Source organism: Amblyraja radiata, chromosome 43 (genome assembly GCF_010909765.2).
Source record: "Amblyraja radiata isolate CabotCenter1 chromosome 43, sAmbRad1.1.pri, whole genome shotgun sequence".
Lineage (NCBI taxonomy): Eukaryota > Metazoa > Chordata > Chondrichthyes > Rajiformes > Rajidae > Amblyraja > Amblyraja radiata.
The window spans coordinates 12,708,603-12,718,958 of NC_045998.1; the positions used below are offsets into that span (position 1 = coordinate 12,708,603).

At 49.0% G+C, this 10,356-nt stretch overlaps 3 non-coding genes across 3 annotated transcripts; 2 read left to right on the forward strand and 1 right to left on the reverse strand.

The window, feature by feature from the left end:
* Positions 1-753: 753 nt before the first annotated feature.
* On the forward strand, positions 754-825 carry trnaq-cug. Its single transcript has one exon. It is a non-coding gene; the product is annotated as a tRNA-Gln (tRNA).
* Positions 826-1,769: 944 nt separating this feature from the next.
* On the reverse strand, positions 1,770-1,841 carry trnaq-cug. Its single transcript has one exon. It is a non-coding gene; the product is annotated as a tRNA-Gln (tRNA).
* A 7,033-nt stretch (positions 1,842-8,874) lies between these two features.
* trnae-cuc lies at positions 8,875-8,946 on the forward strand. The gene has a single exon. It is a non-coding gene; the product is annotated as a tRNA-Glu (tRNA).
* Positions 8,947-10,356: the final 1,410 nt, after the last annotated feature.

A 10,356-nucleotide genomic window follows, 5' to 3' on the forward strand; every position in this document is an offset into this window, starting at 1 on the left:
AGGAATTTGGGTAGGACGACCATCTTGACCAGATTTATCCACCCACGAGGGATAGCGGTAAAACTGACCAGCGGTCAAAATCTCTTTCAGCTTTCTCCACCAGAGGCAGAAAGTTTGTGCGGAACATATCAGATAAGGGTGTTGTGATAAAGACGCCGAGGTAGCGCAACCCGTCCTCTGCCCATTTGAATGAGGTTAAAGAGCGAGGGAGCTGCTTAGCCAATTAGTTAATCGGTAATAGCTCACTCTTTTGGTAGTTAAGTTTATAACCAGAATACGCGCCAAACCGTTCTAAAATATTCGTAATCACAGGGAGAGAGCTGACTGGATTCGAGATGTACAATTTAAATACAATTTGAGAAGTAATCAATATTTTAGACACCTTACATATTCAAGATTACTTGAAAAAACATACACAAAAATATCAAACTCTGACGTCAGTTCTACTAGATGAAGGCATGAACAGAAAGGCGGAATGAAATAATTTAATATCATACTTGTATAATATTATTCTAAATATAGAGATACCTTCGTCAGATGTTATAAGAAGAGAGCGAGAGGAAGAACTATAAACATTTCTAAAGACAGATGGCATAAATATTTGCTATATGTACATAAATGCTCGATTAATGTTAGACACATCCTAATCCAATTTAAAATCTAACATAGACTATTTTACTCGAAAACCAAACTGAATAAATTCTGATGGTGGGGAGACGGAGAGAAGAGACAGGACTGAGGGGAGAGTGTGCCGGTTCCGTGGTGTAATGGTGAGCACTCTGGACTCTGAATCCAGCGATCCGAGTTCGAATCTCAGTGGAACCTCAACCTCAATACTTGTTGAGTTTGCTGTTGACACATTTAGGGCACGGAGGTTGAAAAACATTCTGGCAGCATGGAGATATGTTTAGTTTAGTTCAATTTAGGGTAGCCTAGTGCCATTAGTGTAGATTAGGTTAGTTTAATTTATTTGTGGTTAATTTAGAGTATCTAGAGTATTGTGTACAGTTTTGGTCTCCTAATTTGAGGAGGACATCCTTGTGATTGAGGCAGTGCAGCGTAGGTTCGCGAGATTGATCCCTGGGATAGCGGGACTGTCATATGAGGAAAGATTGAAAAGACTAGGCTTGTATTCACTGGAGTTTAGAAGGATGAGAGGTGATCTTATAGAAACATGTAAAATTATAAAAGGACTGGTCAAGCTACATGCAGGAAAAATGTTCCCAATGTTGGGCGAGTCCAGAACCAGAACCACAGTCTTAGAATAAAGGGGAGGTCATTTAAGACTGAGGTGAGAAAAAACTTTTTCACCCAGAGAGTTGTGAATTTATGGAATTCCCTGCCACAGAGGGCAGTGGAGGCCAAGTCACTGGATGGATTTAAGAGAGAGTTAGATAGAGCTCTAGGGGCTAGTGGAGTCAAGGGATATGGGGAGAAGGCAGGCACGGGTTATTGATAGGGGATGATCAGCCATGATCAGAATGAATGGCGGTGCTGGCTCGAAGGGCCGAATGGCCTCCTGCTGCACCTATTTTCTATGTTTCTATGTTTCTATAGTCTGAAGAAAGGTTTCGCTGAGTTTATCCAGCATTTTTGTGTACATTCGATGTTCAAGCATCTGCAGTTCCTTCTTATACAGATACAGGATAATGTTTATTGCAAGATAGAGACTGATTAAAGATAGCCCTAGGGTCTCCAATGAGGGTCCGTCAAAATGGAGGAGGCACAATCTCTGCATGTGTCCAGAAGGACAGCAACCGACAGCAAACAGGTTCCGCCGAGATTTGAACTCGGATCGCTGGATTCAGAGTCCAGAGTGCTCACCATTACACCACGGAACCCACAGCAGATGCTGACCGCTTTTCCTGCTAATGTATCTAAACCCAGACTGAACAGTGTAAGCACTTCAACCTAAGCACATAGAACATCGTCCAGTACAGCACTGGAACAGGCCCTTCGGCCCACAATGTCCGTGCCGAACATGATGCAAAGATGACAGGGCCGGATTTGCCCGGCTGACACCAGAGAAAATAAATTAAGTGAGAGCCCTGCAAGGTGTATAATATTTTTGACAGTGTCGTAGGCCTTTCTTACACAATAAATAAATAAAGCGCAGCTTTCCAGCCCCATATCACATTGGCCACGCTCGGCTGCAAATCGGTGTCAATCTTTCTCTAGTCGTGCGGGTGGGGGATTGGGCGGTGGGGGGGCTCACAAGTGGAACAGTTTAGGGCCTCTCTTCATCTTAATCCGGCCCTGCAAGATGAACTCATCTCCTCAGCCTGCACGTGATCCACATCCCTCCATTCCCTGCATATCCATGTGCCTGTGTAAAAGCCTCTTTAACGCAACTATCGTATCTGCCTCCACCACCACCCCTGGCTGCGCGTTCCAGGCACCCAACACCCTCTGTGTAAAATATAACTTACCCCGTACATCCCCTTTAAACTGTGCCCCCTCTCACCTGAATGCTAGCCTTCAATTCCTTGATATTTCTACCTGGACTGTCTACCCCATCTATGTCTCTTAAATTTTATATATTCTACCAGGTCTCCCCTCAGCTTCCGTTTTCCAGAGAAAACAACCTAAGTCTGTCCAACCTCTCCCTGTAGCGTGCTCTCTAATCCAGGCATCATTCTGGTAAACCTCCTCTGCACCCTCTCCAAAGCCTCCACATCCTTCCTGTAATGGGGTGACCAGAACTGCACGCAATACTCCGCATGCAGCATGGCCAAAGTATTTTAAAGGTTATGCCTCTGTTGGCCTGTTGTACCGACAGCATTGTGTCAGTGCGTGAGAGCTAAGATAATTGAGCAAAGACAAGGGAGAATGTTTTTTAAGTTACTTCGTTTAGCTTAGTTTAGCTTCGTTTCGTCTGCCTCCCCTGACGTGCGGTCAGGGGAGGCAGAGCCTCACCTGTCAGACTCCCAATGAAAATAGCTGTTAAGAAAAGTGAAGAAAAATAATAGTAATATTAAAATAAAATAAATATGAAGATTTCTCCACTGGTCTGTGTTATAAATGTAATTTCTATAAGAATCGAATCAGTTTTTATAGTAAAAAATCGCAAAATTTGCGCAGCTCTGCTGCAAATACATGAAGAGATGAGGCAGCGGCGAGCTGAGCCTCCCCTCTGATTGCGCAACCCGTCAGAAACTGCATGGAGTGCGGGCAATAAGCGTGTGCCTGTTACTATCTCTATGCATGTCACCAATGTAAAGTGTGTAAACCCCTTCATTACATGTCCTTACCTTCCATAGTCCAGGTAACGTATTTCACATATAAAGATATTGCATTTGTGCTCGCTGGTCTCACATAAAACTGCATTGATAAAGCTCCAGGGGAGGCAGCGATCGCATCTGCCTCACAAGTGGGCGTGTCTTGAGCGGAAGAGCAGCGTCGTCGGCTCAGCCCAAGTAATTGACTCTACCTCACTCTCCCTCCCCCTCCACGTTAGCGAGCTTCAGCAGCGGCGGCGCTGACCAAAGATCAAGTAGAGGAGCAAGATACGCCACTTGGCGAAAAAAACGGGAAGGTAGACTTTCTCGGTACATTAGAAAGTTATTAAAAAAACAAAACAATATAACTATACTTATCACAATAATAAAGTCATAAATGTTTATACTTCTGTACATTTTTGTTTAGTTCATGTCAGGCAGGAGTCTCCAAAATGTAGCCCGCGGGACACATCAGGCTCACCGCCGGATTTTTCAAGCTCAGATTAGAGTCGGGGAACGCGGCAGCCCGGGGCTGCTCTTAGTGGCCTTCACTGTACCCACTGCTGATTCAGCAAATATTGGGGCTCCACCGAGATTTGAACTCGGATCGCTGGACTCAAAGTCCAGAGTTCTCACCATTACACCACGGAACCTGCACACTCTCCCCTCAGGCAAGTCTCTTCCTCAGGCAAGTCTCTTCATATTTAAGAGCCTTCAGAGATACAGCACGGAAAAAGGCCCTTTAGCCCACCGAGTTCCCGCCGACCAGCGTGCACTATCACTATCCTACACACACTAGAGACAATTTACAATTTTTACCGAAGCCAATTAACCTACAAACCAGTACGTCTCCAGAGTGCGAGAAGACACCATAGATCTCGGGGGAAACCAACGCAGGTCACAGGAAGAACGTGCAAACTCCGTACAGATAGCACCCGTAGTCAGGATCAAACCCAAGGTACCGGCGCTGTGAGGAAATCACTCTATCGCTGCTCCACCGTGCCGCCCGCCATTTCATGATGGTGGGTGTCGGAGCCGCTGGGAATTCGCCATTAAGGGACGCTACCTTGCTGTTCTTTGGCATTGTGGTGATGGTGGTCTTCTTAAAGCAGGTGGAGACGCCAGAACGAAGCAGTTATGTAAATAAAGCATGGTGCACGGACTCCACCATCATCGAGTCACTGCTCAGCTAACCTTGAGTTCCTCTTGGTTAGATGCAGACCGTTCTATCTGCCCAGAGAGTTTCCCTCCACTGTTGTGACTGCAGCCTATATCCCTCCTGATGCTAATGCCAAGCTTGCAATGAAAGAGCTGCATACTGCCATTAGCAGACAACAGACTCACAACCCCGAGGCAGCCTTCATTGTTGCGGGTGACTTCAATCACTCCAATCTGAAGACTGTACACCCCAAATTTCACCAACATGTCTCCTTCGCCACGAGAGTAGACAAGACACTGGACAAAGTCTACACTAACATGGCTGAAGCTTACAGAGCCGCCCCCCTCCCCCACCTTGGTCAGTCGGATCACCTCTCATTGTTCCTGCTCCCGAAGTACCCCCCACTCATCAGACGGGTTAAACTCACTGTGAGGACAGTTAAAGTGTGGTCAGAGGAAGCGGACTCCACACTTCAGCAGTGTTTTGGAAAAACTGACTGGAAGGCGTTTGCAGCCCAGGCCACCCTTGACTCCCACACGGACATTGATTCCAACACATCCTCTGTTCTGGACTTTATAAACTCCACCATCAATAGTGTCACCTCCCTCAAACGGGTGACCATATTCCCGAATCAGAAGCCATGGATGAACAGCGAGGTCAGGCTTCTGCTGAAAGCACGGGACACCGCTTTCAGGTCAGGCGATGCTCGAGCCTACAGTTCATCCAGGGCTAACCTGAAGGGGGGCATCAAGAAGGCCAAGCACTGCCATAAGCTCAGGATTGAGGAGCACTTCAACAACAACTACGACCCCCGACGCATGTGGCAAAACATCCACGGCCCTCGAACACCACCCCCACATCCAGCGATGCCTCCTTCCTTGAGGAGCTTAACTATTTCTATGGCCGCTTCGACAGGGACAACCTAGAGACAGCCATCAAGGCTGTGCTCCCTGCTGATCACCAACCCCTCACACTCACCCCATACGACGTGTACGTGGCACTGAGTAGGAGTAATGCACGTAAGGCTGCTGGCCCTGACGACATCCCCCGGGCGTGTCCTCAGGGCCTGTGCTGCGTAGCTGACAGACGTCCGGACTGACAACTTCAACCTGTCACTTGCCCAAGCAGTTATCCCCACGTGCCTTAAAACCACCTCCATCGTGCCAGTGCCAAAACACTCCACTGCGGCGAGCATCAACGAATTCCGCCCAGTTGCACTTACCCCCATCATCACCAAGTGCTTCGAGAGGCTGGTCCTGGCACACCTCAAAAGCTGCCTACCCCCCACACTGGATCCCTATCAGTTTGCCTACCGCAAGAACAGGAGTACGGAGGTTGCCATCTCAACGGCACTTCACTCCGCCCTCTCCCACCTCGACAACAGAGACACTTATGTAAGGATGCTGTTCATCGATTACAGCTCAGCATTCAACACCATTATACCCTCTAAACTGATCACCAAACTCGGTAACTGGGCATCGACCCCCCCCCCCCCCCCTCTGCAACTGGATACTGGACTTTCTAACCAACAGACCCCAGTCTGTTAGGTTAGACAAGCACACCTCTTCAACCCTCACCCTGAACACCGGCGTTCCACAGGGCTGTGTGCTGAGCCCCCTCCTCTACTCCCTTTTCACCTACGACTGCACACCTGTACATGGTACTAACACCATCATCAAGTATGCAGATGATACAACAGTGATTTCCCTCATCAGCAACAACGACGAGGGCCTATAGGGAGGAGGTCCAGCTCCTAGCAGCATGGTGCGCTGACAACAACCTGGCCCTTAACTCCAAGAAGACCAAGGAGCTCATTGTAGACTTCAGGAAGTCTAGGGGCGGCAGGCACATCCCCATCCACATCAACGGGACGGAGGTGGAACGTGTTTCCAGCTTCAGGTTCCTGGGGGTCAACATCTCCGATGACCTCTCTTGGACCCACAATACCTCAACTCTGGTCAAGAAGGCTCACCAGCGTCTCGTCTTCCTGAGGAGACTAAAGAAGGTCCATCTGTCTCCTCAGATTCTGGTGAACTTCTACCGCTGCACCATCGAGAGCATCCTTACCAACTGTATCACAGTATGGTATGGCAACTGCTCTGTCTCCGACCGGAAAGCACTGCAGAGGGTGGTAAAAATTGCCCAACGCATCACCGGATCCTCGCTCCCCTCCATTGAGTCTGTCCAAAGCAAGCGTTGTCTGCGGAGGGCGCTCAGCATCGCCAAGGACTGCTCTCACCCCAACCATAGACTGTTTACCCTCCTACCATCCGGGAGGCGCTACAGACCTCTCCGTTTCCGGAAGAGCAGGTCCAGGAACAGCTTCTTCCCTACGGCTGTCACACTACTCAACAATGTACCTCGGTGACTGCCAATCACCCCCCCCCCCCCCCCCCGGACACTCCGCCCACAGGAAAAACAGAAAAACACTATGATTGTATGCATGTAGATAGATTTATTTATTGAAATCATATTCTATGTCGCTCTTCCAGGGAGATGCTAACTGCATTTCGTTGTCTCTGTACTGTACACTGACAATGACAATTAAAGTTGAATCTGAATCTGAATCTGAAGTGAGAAGTTTGTGGACGCAGACCAGACCAGACCATCACAGAAACCAACCTCCCTGCCACTAAATGCATCTACACCTCACGCTGCCTCGGCAAGGCCAACAGCATAATCAAGGACGAGTCATATCCCGGCCGCTCCCTCTTCTCCCCTCTCCCATCTGGCAAGAGGTACAGAAGTGTGAAAACGCACACCTCCAGATTCAGAGACAGTTTCTTCCCGGCTGTTATCAAGCAACAGAATCATCCTACCACAACCAGAGAGTTGAGATGAACTGCTTTCTACCTCATTGGAGACCCTCGGACTATCCTTGATCGGATTCTGCTGGCTTCAAGCAGGGACGCGGGGAACGTACAAACTCCGTACAGATAGCACCCGTAGTCAGGGTGGAACCTGGTATCTGGCGCTGTGAGGCAGCATCTCTACCGCTGCGCCACCAAGCCGCCAACAGCAATACTAGTGATCTTATAGAGGTGTCCAAAATCATGAGGGGAATAGATCGGGTAGACGCGCAGTAAGCGGGGAATGGAGGGAGATGGATCACGTGCAGGAAGAGAAAACGTGCACTAGTGGAAACAATAGACAGTAGACAATAGGTGCAGGAGTAGGCCATTCGGCCCTTCCAGCCAGCACCGCCATTCAATGTGATCATGGCTGATCATCCACAATCAGTACCCCGTTCCTGCCTCATCCCCATATCCCCTGACTCCGCTATCTTTAAGAGCCCTATCTAGCTCTCTATTGAAAGCATCCAGAGAACCTGCCACCGCCGCCCTCTGAGGCAGAGAATTCCACAGACTCACCACTCTCTGTGAGAAAAAGTGTTTCCTCGTCTCCGTTCTAAATGGCTTACTCCTTATTCTGAAACTGTGGCCCCTGTTTCTGGACTCCCCCAACATCGGGAACATGTTTCCTGCCTCTAGCGTGTCCAAGCCCTTAACAATCTTATATGTTTCAATGAGATTCACTCTCATCCTTCTAAACTACAGAGTGTACAAGCCCAGCTGCTCCATTCTCTCAGCATATGACAGTCCCGCCATCCCGGGAATTAACCTTGTTACGCTGCACTCCCTCAATAGCAAGAATGTCCTTCCTCAAATTAGGGGACCAAAACTGCGCACAATACTCCAGGTATCCTATCCACATCCTCTCCACATCCTCTCCAAACATCCTCTCTATCAAGGCCTTTCACTATATGGTAAGTTTCATTCTTACCAGTTGAGGCCAGTTCATTGGCTATATTTAAGAGGGAGTTAGAAGTGGCCCTTGTGGCTAAAGGGATCAGGGGTTATGGAGAGAAGGCAGGTACAGGATACTGAGTTGGATGATCAGCCATGATCACATTGAATGGTGGTGCAGGCTCGAAGGGCCGAATGGCCTACTCCTGCATCTATTTTCTATGTTTCTATGTTTCTAAACTCCAGCGAGTACAGGCCCCAGTGCCATCAAAAACTCGTTCGTGGGATCGATCTCCTAAACCTTCTCTGGACCCTGTCTGAACACTGGAGTGGGGCTAGAAAAGCAGTCAGCATCCGCTGTGTGTTCCGTGGTGTTACAGTGAGCACTCTGGACTGTGAATCCAGCGATCCGTGTTGGAATCTGGGCGGAACCTGTCTGCTGTCAGGTGCTGTGCTGCCCTTGTGGGCGCGTGTAGAGATTGTGCCTCCACCCTTTTGACGGACGCAAGCAGCCATCCAAGCGTTCCCCGCCCTTCGTTCAACGTTCCCGCTCCAATCCACCGGTCTCGGGACCATTTCCTTCTTGGCCGAGCTCGTTCATTAGTCCTTGGCTCGAGATGACTTTTCTCCCGGTGGCATTTACTCCAGAGAGTTTTGAGATTTCAACCACCTCTACTCTGTGCCTACATTAGTAAAGCAGCATCTGCAGTTCCTTCTTACACATAGTACAATGTCTGCCTCATTGGCACCGTCCCTGGTGGTCTAGTGGTTAGGATTCGGCGCTCTCACCGCCGCGGCCCGGGTTCGATTCCCGGTCAGGGAAAGGCAGCTGTTGGTCCCACTGCTTTGCTGCGCTTCTGAGTGGGACCGTTTTTACTCTCCAAGCCTTGCCTATATGAACGTGCCTCAGTTCCTAGTGGAAACTATGATAAATGTTCAAAAGGACTTCAATGTAAAGGCTGTTTTCAGCTTGGAAGCGTTCTCAACTGTGTTAGATCCTTGTATTCAGATGGACGGGAGACACAATTGCTGGAGTAACTCAGCAGAACAGGCAGCATCTGGGGAGAGAAGGATTGGGCGACGTTTCAGGTCGAGACCCTTCTTCAGGCTGAGTCAGGGGGAAGGGAAACGAGAGATATAGACGGTGAGATATAGAACAAATACATTACAGATATGCAACAAAGTAACGATGATATAGGAAACAGGCTGTGTCCATTGTTGACAGTTTGCTAGGAGAGAACGAGAAGCTGGTGCGACATGGGTGGGGAGGGATTGAGAGAGTGGGAATGCCGGGGCTACCTGAAATGGCCAGTTTCCTTTATCATCGTTATATTTTGCATATCTTTCATCCACTGTTCTTCATCTCTCTACACCATCGTCAATATCACTCATTTCTCTAATCCCGAACCAGTTTGAAGAAAGGTCTCGAGGCGAAACGTCACCCATTCCTTCTTTCCAGCGATGCTGCCTGTCCCGCTGAGTTACTCCAGCTTTTTGTGTCTACCGCCTGTAACTTCCCAGTGCCGATCCCTGTACACTGTGGGGAAACAAAACAGACACTTGTGCTCAGTGGTCCTGAGCTTCCGGCTGCCATTTTATCTCCCCTTCCTCCTCCCTCCTTCCTCACGGACCTGTCTGTGGCCTCCTCCATTGTTAGGAGGACCATCGCAAAGCACGAAGTGGGGCGGCAAGGTGGCGCCGCGGTAGAGCTACTGCCTCACGCCGCCAGAATCCCGGGTTCGATCCTGACCATGGGCGCTATCTGTGCCGAGTTTGTGCGCCCTCCCCATAACCTGCTTGGATTTTCTCTGGGTACTCCGGTTTCGTCCTACACTCCAAAGATTTATAGGTTGATTGACTTGGGTGAAAATTGTAAGTTGTCCCTAGTGTGCGGGATGATGTTTACTTTTAATTTGCTTTTCGAGATACAGCATGGATACCGCATCAAAAACTGCAGCTATCAACGAGATACACAAAATTGCTGGGGAAACTCAGCGGGTGCAGCAGCATCTATGGAGCGAAGGAAATAGGCGACGTTTCGGGTCGAAACCCTTCTTCAGACTGGTTTGAACGAGATGCCTGTTCCCATTGACGTTGCGAGTCTACAAAGGTTCCTTGGAATGGTCAACTACCAGGGTACATTTATTCCCAACCTTAGCGATTTATCTGCCCCCCCCACCCCCACCCCCACCCTCGACCTGACACACAAAGACTCATAGAAACATAGACACAT